We start from the raw sequence: 12,938 nt of genomic DNA, 5'->3' as shown, positions 1-12,938 counted from the left end.
AATTCTTATTTGGCAAAAGGCAAAGCTGTTTGAGGAAAGGGTGTAGGTGCTAAAAAACACACATCAAAATGCATGTCAACATACAAAATACTTACATAGAGCAAGGTTTACATTTGCAACAATGCAGTCTACTGGCTTGATTCCACCGGGCATGGCTGCGTCAAGTTTTGGCTGTGCTACTTCCACCAGAGATGGCGTGCTGTGCCCAGTGGAATCGACCGGTTAAACACAAGGACTGGGCAGATAGCTAACAGACGGCAGCATCAGGCAGTAACACAACAGAACAAGAGTGGTTTACACACACAACAAGACACACAAAAGCAAAAACACCTGCAGCAAGACAACAAGAACGATATGCAGCAGCAGAAGTTAAGAAATATTAGCGTGTAAGGAAACAGCAGCATTAATGAATAAATGTCTATAGTGAATTTACTTGTGGATAAATTTGTCCAATTTTGGTGTTTTTCGCAGATTATTAGTGTTTAGCTGCAACAGCCTGGAAGGATGACAGAATATAGTATTTGTTTTGAGAACTTTATGGAGGCTATGTTGTCAAAGATCGGCGTGTACACTGATTGCATCACGTAGTGTCATTTGACATAATGTTGACTGATACCTGTAGCACACAAAGGATACACCATATAGACATATCAAGTACAGCAGTCATGGTATCCAGAATTACAGCTTTAGTTTTTCTGAAGAGTTTATGCACTGCTAAACATATATATGTACCTACATGAGCCTATTTGGTTGCATATTTTTTCCTTGTGTATACTGTTTAGTAACACAGTCCAACATGTTCTCACTCCCAACTCATCAAATAGGGCCACCTAATCAAAAACTGTGTACACTGTAAGTAGTAGCATGGGCAGAGCTCCACGGGTAAATTAGCAATAATAAATAAGACTTTGAATGTGGTTAACATTGTGAATTGGTCAAACTTTTGTTAGGTTGAGGCACCAAAGCTACTTGGTTAAGTTCAGGAAAATATTGTGGTTTGCTTTAAAATGAGAATATTAGTAAAGTTAGTGCTATAAATTAACAATTAGTAATTACAGTAAGTTTTTGAAAAGGCAATGTTGACCATTGATTTCACACAAGACACAAATCCAGGCCTCCGGGGTGAAGTCCTGTGTTTGTTTGATCCATCTATCCACCCCAACTTTTGCAAAAGCCGACTTCAACAGCACATCATAACATAACACTGGATGGGCACCTCCAGAAATGACACTACAGGGGTACCTATAGCATCATATTTTGAAGCGTAGGGCCGCTGACCAAGCTGCTGTATTTGACAAGCTGGGAGTGAGAATAGGCTGCTATAGTCACACAGGTATTTGTTCCATAGTGCTGTTGCCAGTGTGAGAGCACACTAGCCAGTATAAAGGACCCTGCAGAGGGGATGGAGACCAGGGCAGCCTTGATATATTTCCTGCATCGGAGAGGTTAAGAGGCTACTGGTTAATTTGTGGCGGTTCACGTGAACTGGAGTGTGATGGCTGTGCAGGACGAGCGCAGGCTGCTGGACGCATGGGACCACTGTGGCCGTCTACTGTGTGTATGTGTGTGTGTGTGTGTGAGAGAGAGTGTGATTAAGAGTGTGAGTGTAAGGATGAAGGCAGAGCAGTGGCTATTGAGACTCTATTTCCCTCCATTTGTCTCCTTAACGGCCTCGCCTCGGGCCACAGCTGCAGAATGGATCGTACATTCTGACAGAGCCCATTCCCTGCTGTATGTGTCTCACTCTGTGTGTGTGTGTGTGTGTGTGTGTGTGTGTGTGTGTGTGTACATTTCAGTTGGCTGCCCCCATAAATATATATATTTATATACATATTTCATATATGTGTGTGTGTGTGTTTAAATGCAGTGATGCCCTGTGGCAAGATTTTATTTCAACACTACGTCTTCCTCAGTTCTGAAACATGAGAGTGTGTGTGTGTGTCTTTATGCCTTTGCCTATTATGTGTGTGTGTGTGTGTGTGTGTGTGTGTGTGTGTGTTTTCTCTCAGTATTGAAATCCTCTTTCCTCTTTGCTCAACTGTGCATTTGTCACATGATTTTGATTAACCAGTGGCAGGTAATGGAGTTAAACATGAGACCTCGGTATGATTCAGATTTTACAATAAGTGCTTTTTGTGTTGTGATTCTGCTCCGCTTCTTTGTTCTTTGCAGAAGAAGAATGTGCTGCTGCTGTATTTACCTGTCAGAGATGAGATCAAGAAGTAAGCCTGACCCATCTGATAGCAGTTCAGTTGCAGTGTACTATGTGTGCACTTACACTTGCTTTGTGTGTGTGTGTTTTAAACCCAGATAAGAAATCCAGCTCGCCTATTAATATCGGATGTAATATATCATCCACCGTGCTACGCTGAACAAAAATATGAATGCAACACTTTTGTTTTTGCTCCCATTTTTCACAAGTTGTAAGTAAAACATCTAAGACTTCTTCTGTAGACACAAAAGGTTTATTTTTCTTGCAAAGATAATCTGTCCACCTGACAAGTATGAAATATCAAGATGTTGATTAGTGTGCCTTGGACTGGACACAATAAAAGGCCACTCAAAAATGTCACGTTTTATCACATAACACCACGGATGTTGCAAGTTTTGAGAGAGTTTGCATCTGACCCTTCCTAAGTCCCACCTGTGCTCCATTACCTGTTGAGCAAAACTGGTACAAGGCATAACTTCGGTCACCTTTCTCCTTTCCTGTTTTTCCTTTACTTAGATACTGTATGCTACATGCTGGCCTTGTCTATGTTGAAAAAGAACACAATTTTGAAGATGGTTAAAAAATGTTTGGGGTGGGACTTACAAAGACGAAACAAGGGAAGTACCGGAACAAACCACCATTGCTGCAGTGGCATGTCCCTACAGTATAGGTGCGCTTGAATGCGTTTACTTTTTATGTAATGTTACTTTTGATAGTGACAGAAATGCTATATAGTCATACAGAACCTGTGCGGCTTTTGGCTCCAACAGCACTGTCAGAAATCAATTCAGAGCGCCTCTGTCTGAGACTGTACACTCTCATAAAGAGAAAAGACATTGCTCCTGAAAATACCAGAGTACCTATAAAAATATCACTTCATAAATGTGGAGGAGGTGGTCTGTTTTTTTTCTCTGTTTCTCCATCAATCCAGTTATCCCTGCTGTCAACATCAGCAGGCAACAGCAGACACAGTGTCTTGAAGGGAACCTCGGACCTGTGAAAGATCTCATGAGAGTGATCATTTTAACCCAAATTATGAGAAAAAAGTTTTGCAACTCTTGGGTTCCCTTCTTCACATAACCAAGTGACACTATGACGTGCCACTGCAATAATGGTGACGCTGTTAGATGGCGGAACACGCAAAAAGATTGTCGGATTTGCCTGTAAGCAACACACACGACCCACTGCTTGATCTCCTCCAGACTTATGGCTGATGGAGATAATGAACTGAGCAATGTATACATGAGAGTATGTGAAAATTAGAACAACATCCCACTTTTTGAATGAATCTGTTCTGGAACCAAGTACTTTTGTTTGTACTGCAGCATCTAGTGGTCACAGGCAATACTGCAGCTGAGGGCACTTCGATACGGCTGCTTCAGTGAAACACACACTCGGACACACACACACACACACACACACCCATCACTTCCCAAATTAAAACAAGGTCATGCCCCCTCCCACCCCTCCAGCCAAGGTCAAGGCTCAATCATTTTCACCCCAACACACCAATTTCCTTTTTCTTCCCCTCAGAGGGGACTTTTCATTTCTCTTCTATATCTCCTCCTTTATTTCTCTCTGCCTCTCTTTTCTATTACCTCTTGTTGCTGAACCCCCGCCCCATCCCGCCCACCCCACCCCTTCCTACTGTATGTCACACAAGTTGAAAATGGTCGGTGCAGTGGTCTGAATGTTAATATGTTGTCCGTGTTTTTGTACCTCGGGTGAGAATCTGAATGATTAGTATGTTTTCCTGTCAGGGAATCAACACTAACGAGCCGTTGTTGATTTACAGCAGTGTTCTTTTCATTCAGACAGTTTTCACCTGCGTACAAGAACACACACATACGAGCACAGAGACCCAGAGGACGGCGGCGTACAGCATGTCGGGCTGTCAGTCAGAAGCCAATAACGATCAGAGTGCTCTGAGAATATGATTCAATGAAATTGCTGAGCAAATAGTCCGTGGCCCGTCCATTATTGGGTCTTCTTCTGCATATCTGCTGCTCAGTGCAATATCTGCTGATGGATGCTGAGAGCTGCGTTTGACCTTAAGGTGAAGCCGCATTTCGGAGGAACACGGGAGCGGAGTATTGTTTTAGCGCAGTCCTTTGTTCGCTGTCAATAGTGTTATTCATCCAATCTGGATCCCTGCTCAGGAGCACAGAATCTATACACTGAAATTTAAAAATGTACACTGTTAATTCAATTGTTTCTCCACACCAATCAATAAAACAGAATATGAGGGGAGATAACAAGTAGTAATTCCACAATTGAATTGGAAATAAAATAATGTTTGCCTTTCTAACAAATTAAAATCATAGAATGTTCAACTCAGAGGGCATTATCTTGCTTACAATATGCAAAATAACTGCAAAATGCAAAAAACTAAGTCGTACATCTACTCATATCACATTTTTGATCTCACCGCTTTTGTTATAAAATCAGAAATACTGTCTAAACCTTTTTTTTTTGTGATACACACACTGACCACACCAAATGGTGCATAATTTGGGTGCAGAGGGGTTGTATTTAGTCTCTTAATGGATCATGGGTGTGTTTTGGATGTGACATGAATTAAATCAATCGTGATCATTTTCCCTTTAAAATAAAATCTGGCGCATTGCTATTTAAATGGCACATTCAGCAAGTTGGACGGGTGAACGGTTGTCTACTGAGGAAACAGATCAACTCATGCACGAAGTCAGGGGATTCTAGAATGACCCACAAAAAATGCAGCACAGCAGTAACTCTAACAATGACAGAGTGCATATGGACAGCTGGCATTAGTGTATATCTCATCTGACAGGAGATCACAGGAGTTTATAGTGGCATTTGTCTACACTGAGGGGCAGGTATGTGGTCCTTGGCAGGTGGACTCTCTGCCTCCACTGTGTCCCTGTGTATGTAGCAACTTCCAATCTAAATAAATTCTTGAAGTTTTTGTTGGTCAATCGCTTTCTGCTCCCTCAAGATAACTTTGATACAACAATATGTCTGACCACACTTTAAATTGACACCAGGGTTGCAAGTTTTGTGCATTTTCCTTAATCAGATGTTGAAAACATTGATAACCGATTTATAGATAGATCATTAATAATTAATAAGATACTAAACTAATTTGATTTAACCAATTCCAGCAACACATTAGCTATGGGAAACATTAATTCATGAAGCACAAACAATTTAGAAGACAAATGTCTCTGTATTAGTCCCCCTTGGGGGATATTGTTAATTATTTACACACACACAGGCTTGTATACACACATGCACATGCAATTTTTGTGGAAGAAGTGGTACAGTGATGGATGCTGTCCAGAAACAGGCATCCCGAGCAGCCGTGGGTTCAGTGCCTTGCTCAAGGGCACATCAGCAATGCCCAGGAGTTGAACTGGCACCTCTCCAGCCATCAGTCCACTTTGTGCTTTTTGGTCCAAGCCGGACTCGAACTAGATACAGGCTTAGGCGCGAGTCAAACCCATGGCCTCTGCAGAGGACTCCTCACCTCAGTACCTGAGGTGAACACCAACTAAGCTACCAGGCTACCAAACATACAGAATAATAAAACATTATGGCTCTTGCTTGAAACGGCTGCTCTTGTCTGTCTGTACTTAGTAAAGACGTGTGAGAAAACCTGTGGGCTCTGGAGAAATGGTACCCAGAGCTTTTCTTAAACTGAACAAATGCAAAAGGAAGGTATTGTGGTGTGAAAATAACAACTGTGTTGGTGGAAAACTAACACCGGCAGCTGCTCTGTGCTGTGCGCTGCTTTGCACTAGGCATCAGACAGGGCATACTGTGTCTATAACAGACACCTGATAATAAATGCCAGGTGTGGTATGAATCAAATCTAGTCTCTTTGTTTGACCAAAGGGGTTTAATGTTAGTAAGTTTGTCCTCACAAATACAGTAGAAGATGTTTGTGTGTGTGTGTTTGTTTAGCTGCAGGTGTGTGAGGATGCAGGTGTGTGTGTGGACATCCTGCTGTGAGGCTGGTGGACGTCTCTGTGGTGTCTGACAGATGGAGGCAGGATGGAGGAAGGTTTGGACGGTGGTGGAGGGGGACTGCGGGGAGGGGGTGTTTGACTCGACAGCTAATCTCTCACTCCTCGACCTGGGAGACTCGGGGGACCACGCCACATCACATTACTCAGAGCCCCCCCCACCCCCTCTTCCTCCACCCCTCCTTTCTTCTTTCTGTCCGTACCTACCGTACGTCTTTCTTCACGAAAGCTCAGATGAAGCGCTTCCTTTTTTTTGTCTTTGGATGTCGTTACTCACTCAGAGGATTTCTTCCTGAAAAAGGAGCTTTTTTGCAAACGATGTGAGCCTGTTTCTGTCAGGAAAGAAACAAAAAAACTAAGGATGAAAAGGAATAAATAAATTAATATACTCATCGACTCAGTTATAAGAGATTTTTAAATAAAAAGTAAAAGATTAGAAGAAAAAGGATTTAATAGCTTGTAATTTTGACTTAGGTCAATTTAATTTCTTACATGTTCAATAAAAACTAAATATGCACTGAACTGAAATATGCCTTACACCAGATGCAATTCAGTTGCAAAAGAATTTCCTGACATTGAGCAGTTTATCTAAATTGAATGGCAGTCGCATCCTTGAAGAAAATTACTTTCTTTTTGCATTTGTTGGGTTTTAGAATAGACAATAATATATCTTACAGTTCTATTATCAGAAAATCGATACAAAAGAGTCCTTTGAAAAATATAAGATACGGGAAGACAAGACCAGAACAGTGGAGACACAGGAAGGAAGGTAGAAATGGAGCTTGACCCTGTTTGACTATCCAGTTTCTCTATCCAACCAGACTTCTTACCAGGTGGTGGTGATAATGCACTATTTTCCCTTCACTGTGACCCAACACTACATTCAATGAAAGACAGGACAAACCCCCCCTTTACCTCCTCTATTAATCTCTCTTTAGGATTTTAGATCATGACTCCAAATCACCCAGTGAAACCCCACTCAACTGTGAAATGTTTGTCACAAAAAGTCTGTTTTTTTTTTTAACTGGTGGAATGGATTGGTGATTGCCTCACCCTGGTGGCCCTATGCTTGAAGAAATGCTGCAAAAGTACCCTCATAGTTGCCTCGCCAGTGGACAAATGTGGTAAAGTACTTTCTTTGGTGCCCCTCCAGTGGATAAAACATGATAAAGTCCCCTCTATCGTACCCTTCTGTGGACAAAATGTGGTAAAGTGCCCTCTATTGTGCCCATCATCGGACAAAATGTGATAAAGTGCCCTCTCAGTTTTCCTTCAGTGGACAAAATGTATAATAAGTGTCCTCTAAAGTGCCCCTGAGACATCCTGATTCCACCACTGTTTTCATTACATTAATTCATTTAACTCTTCGTTTCATAGATCAGGGTTTCCCAGACTGGGGGGGAATATGATCTATACAGGGTAAATAAAAAAAAAGAGATATTGCTGTTTCTATCATGCAGAACCTTATTTCACTAAAATTCAACTTTAGAATTCTTTTTCATCAGTTGCATCCTCAAGTAGGGGAACATGTCAGAAAAAGTTTGGAAACCACTGGTCTAGATAAAGTTTCTAAGATTAATATTATAGGTGTATAAAGATTCTTTATAGTGCCAGGAATACAATTACAATTTCCTTTATTGTTTATAATTGTTAAACAAACTCTTACTAATGTGGTGAAAGTCCTCATACTTGCAGAAAAAACAGTAAGGACTTTAGTGCCCATCGTTCTTCGTGCCTCCACAGATATTCATCCCCAGATCTCTTATTCCCTCCACCAAGATCTTGAACCTTCACCTCATCACTCACTCGTTGCCTTTCTCCTCTTCCTCGCTCACTCTTTGTACTTTTCCACCACTTCTACTTCCCCAGAAATTATGGTGCAATTAACCTTTCTCTCTCGATTCTTCCCACCTGAAGATAAACAATTAAAAGCAGTCTGTTCCTGACAGACACATGGTATCACTCCTCTAATCTGATTACTGCAGAGATAAATGAGCAGCAGGGACCTGAGGGGATTCTTTAAATCACCGACATCTTGGTTTTAGTGAGTGTGCTGCTTCAGACAGATGGACAGTCCACATCACCACTGGAGCTGCTGGGATGTCACGAAACTTTATCCATCCATGCTGTGATTCTGTGCAATGTGTCCATTGCCCTAGATTTGCTAAACTTTCGCAAGAGCTGTACATGTTCTTCCTTCATATTTTTAAGCAATACATATAAAGCCTGACACGTTTATGACCGATGTGGCCCTTCATGGGCCGACATATCTGTACTGTCAGTGCAGTCAGCAGCAACGTAGCAAATCAGAAAGTAAGCAATAAGCATTAGAGCATCTGCAGCTCAGCAGAAGACTGAGAGGTTTTTGGGGGGGTCTGACAAGTGTTAATTTCACCTACGCTGGTCACCTGAAGCATTCCTGGAAATTAGATATACAATGTCCCACCTTTTTCTCTTTGTGAAAACATGCTGATCATACCTGGCAATGTTAAAAATCATCAGTGAAATATCGCTAAAGATGACATGTATTGATAAGCAAGAAAAAAAGCCTTTCAGATTGGAGTTAAATTCTGGATGGATGAGTGGTTTGTTAGAGAGCAGTGATGGAATGTAACTAAATACATTTGCTCAAGTACTGTACTTTAGTGCAGTTTGTAATTACTTTTCTACTACTTTCCCACTCAGCTACACTTCAGAATGAAACTTTTTGCTCCACTACATTTGTTATTTCCCAACTGTAGTTGCTAGTTACTTTTCAAATCAATATTGTATACATAAAATATATGATCAGTTAAATAAAGATTATGTAAAGTAGTTAAAATTATATTATTACATATTACATAATTACATTATATGTAATATTAAAACACTTACAGCGACCATTTTTCTGCACAAGAAATACCTTTATATCTGATACTACGGCATATTTTACTAGTAACACTTCATTTTAGCTCAAAATCTCTGCTCTAAAATCATCGTTGGCCTAAAAAATCCCACGTCGGGCTCTAGTTACATGTCTTACAATCCAATTTTTATTTCAGATCAGCCTAAACACAGACACATCTTAATTTAAAACAGTAATTAACTCTGTGTGTCTGTGTGTGTTCCTGCAGGGCAGTTAGCTGTCTTAATTACCCTACTGGGTCATTAGAGGCTTGATTGGTGTGATCCTGACCCCATCACACACACACACACACACCACATACAGAAGTGTGGTATTTGTCCCCAGGAGATGATATTGATAACTGTTATATTAATGGTGTCAGAGTTAGTGTCCACTCAATTCTACCACCTCAGGGCTCCATGTTTCTAATATAGGCGTGTGTGTGTGTGTGTGTGTGTGTGTGTGTGGTGGGATGATTGTGTTTCTATGTTTCTATGTGATGGGAGGTCGATCTATTATTGACGTGCTCTTTGGCAGCGTGTGTGTGCACATGTCTGCACACGGTGGGTGGTGGAGGGCTGAGACTGTCTCACTGGATATTTAGCAACACACATCAGGCATGTGTGGGTGTACGACAGCTGTCTTTTGTTTCAGTTTCGCATTGTTGCTCTGTTTCTGTTTAAAATTTCCAACAAGTAAAAAATAATAATAAGACGACATAATGCAACTAAACAAATGTAAATGTTATGCAACCTTTAACGTACCCTACTCGCTCAAATAAATTTAGTTTCGATGGCATCAATATTACAGCAAGCAGCTGTGAGACTGAGAACTCCATCTATAGTATTTCTGTGGAATCCAATGACTGCTTTGCACTTACCTACAGAAGCCCCAGAGGGTCAGAACAGCCGGTTATTACTTCAGAGACAAGGACTGACGTCAATCTGAGCACCAACATTCAGTATTAATGTAAATGTCACTGTTGAATAAAACAGATCTGCTGTGCTGCAGGGGCAGCAGTGAACATGCATTATAACTCCGGTTACAATATATGAATGTAATACGTAATTTACATATGTAAAATTACCAATTGACTTTTGAAACCCATTTCATTATGACAGATATTTGCTGCTGCGGCACATTTCTGTGTTCTGACACATCAGCTTATATCATGAGGAATTGGACAATTTCAAAGATTTGCGGTCGTCCGGGGAAAAGGTCAATTGTAAATTACTCTCATTACTTTCAGAGGATTGTTCTCCTGCGTGGTTATTTCAGGGAGTTGATGAACAGAATTGACGGATTCGGCTAAAAACGCGACAGAGGTACAGCTGTGACAGCTGTTCTGCAGGTTTAACACAAATCAAAATAAAATCTGCTTCAATAACGATCAGCTTTTATTATCCAACCATACTGGTCGTATGAAAACAGCCAAATTAATGTGACCAAATAAATATTCATGTTCATGTTCCACAACCTTTTACAGACAATCCACATGGAGATCTATTAACCACAGAAACTCAATAAGGAAATGTTAATACTGTGGTTTTTATTAAAATTAATGCAAACACAATTTGATATTGACTGGATGTTTTTGTTTAGACAAACCCAGGGCAGCTTAATAGGAAAAGTTAAATGCTTCGGTCAATTGGAGGTATTTTAGTGTTTTTGTGTGTATTTCAGCTGTTTGTGTTTAACCTCGAATTCATATCAGAAGCATGTTGTAAATAATATGTTAGTGCTGTTAAAGCATTTCTCGATGTGAACTGCTTTGTGAACTTTGTGGATTAACAAGAAATTCAGGTGATCAATTTTCTAAACTAATCTAAGTTGTTTTCTGTCTTGTGTTTATGCCTTAAAAGAATAATATGCAACATTTTCATAAAAACAGGGTATGGAGTCAGAAAGGTCCTGCCCAGCCAGAAACTTCCACTCCACAGCCTGAGCGAATTGAACTCAGAACCTTCTTACTGTGAAGCAACAGAGCTAACCACTGCACCACCGTGTCGCCCATCACCACCTACGGTCCTAAAATGTTCTTGAGTCACAATAGTAGTAGTATTGACAAGTTAGCTAGCTAGCTGGATTTCTTTGTAGCAAGCATTAGCAGTTCCTCTGTATAGTACTGTAGTATTATATACTCTGTATTATAGTAGCTGTTGTTCTTTTCAGCCAACATTTGCTGTTGCTCTGTATAGCTAATGTTAGCAGTTGATGGGTGTAGATAACATTAGCTGTTGCTCTGTATAGTTAACGTTAGTGGTTGCTCTGCATGGCTAACATTAGCTGTTGCTCTGTATAGCTAATGTTAGCAGTTGATGGATGTAGATAACATTAGCCGTTGGTCTATGTAGCTAATGTTAGCTGTTGCTCTATATAGCTAACGTTAGCAGCTGACCTCACCTTTAATCTTTGTTCAGAGAGGATAATGGCAAAATTTTTACCTAATTTGAGCATTTTTTCCAAGGGATAATTAATTGGTATCCGTCAGATTAGCTGGTTTAACTCAGAACAGAGTTGTGTTATGACTCTTGTGTTGTCATGCGTGCACACTGCACCTGGTAGTATTTTGTTCTTTCTTCTCTGCTAATAATCCCAATTATTTCAAAATGTAACTAATCTGATAACATCTTCTTTGTTTGTAATTATAATGGAATATAGTTACATTTTTTTGTATTCTAATTACATTATCCCCTTTCACGTAATCTGTTATTCCCAAAGACTAGACACAACTATAAACTATCTGGCACATTTATGAACAGCTTGGACAAATCCTATTGATTCTACGTTTAAGAACTGCTGAAAAAAGCTGTTATGTATCCTAGTTTTTACCAGTGAAAAGGATGAATTTGTTTAAAATGCCAGGATCATTTTTCTAAAATGATTTTTTTCATCTGTGTTTTGTTGTTGCACGACTAAGCTTTCGTGTTTTCTTCCAGGTGAGTCTTAATATCTCCATGTGGTCTAAATGCAACATGCATGTGTGTTAGCAAGTTATGTAATTTTACTGTCATAACTTTTTTGGGGTCAGAAATGTATTTTAATTGTGCCAGTCTGCTGTTAGCATGAGCTGTTACCCAAAACAAAGACATGACAGAATTTTTTTTCTTTTACCTGTTCTGAAGTTATATGGACAGGAGGAAGAAAAATTATATCAGACTTGCATCACCAGACAGTACTAGTGATGATTGATGACTGTCTCTGAGGTTTCTGCATCCATCCCAATAAAACAGAGGTGGAAAGAATTTAGTTTATGCTGCTAACAGTATTTAGTATTTAAATTACATTTCAGCAATTCAACCACAATATCTCTTTCTAAGATCAGTGTCTTGTAGGTACAGAAGTCTGGATGAGTAATATCTTTGGAACCACTTTTCCTTTCTCAAAGCAGTTCAGCTCATAACTCTACCGCAGCTTGAGTTGCATATATATAAGCATACTTCACCACTGATCCATATGCTGATAACTTCACAAAACCTTTCTAAGTCCACTGCACTGTGTGAAATGAGAGTTGTATATTTAGCTACGTGATATTCTGGAGTGTTTTGAACATGCCGAGGGAGCAAATCAACAGCTGGGAAGTGGAATAAGATGCAAAATGTGCCAAAATATTAGCCTGGGTCCAAACCTTTGAAACGCTGCCCACATTGCTGATTTTTTCAGCGGTTCAAGCGGGTCTGGTGTTGTTCTCACTGATGAGCCGAGCAGAGTTTTGTACGCAGGAACAAGAACTGAGACATGGTGTTCCTGTGAGAGAGCCAGAAAATGAAAATAGCAGCTATACAATCACTACATGTTTGTGTAGATTGTGTAGTATTTGAAGTGTAGTGGTTAATGG

At 40.2% G+C, this 12,938-nt stretch overlaps 1 non-coding gene across 1 annotated transcript; it reads right to left on the bottom strand.

Annotated features, from left to right (window-relative positions):
* Window positions 1-11,506: 11,506 nt before the first annotated feature.
* LOC146324256 (small nucleolar RNA SNORD116) lies at window positions 11,507-11,595 on the bottom strand. The gene has a single exon (XR_014771238.1). It is a non-coding gene; the product is annotated as a small nucleolar RNA SNORD116 (small nucleolar RNA).
* Window positions 11,596-12,938: the final 1,343 nt, after the last annotated feature.

This window comes from Lutjanus erythropterus, chromosome 7, assembly GCF_056507025.1.
Source record: "Lutjanus erythropterus isolate fLutEry1 chromosome 7, fLutEry1.hap2, whole genome shotgun sequence".
NCBI lineage: Eukaryota > Metazoa > Chordata > Actinopteri > Lutjaniformes > Lutjanidae > Lutjanus > Lutjanus erythropterus.
This window is presented reverse-complemented; position numbering and strand designations above follow the sequence as displayed.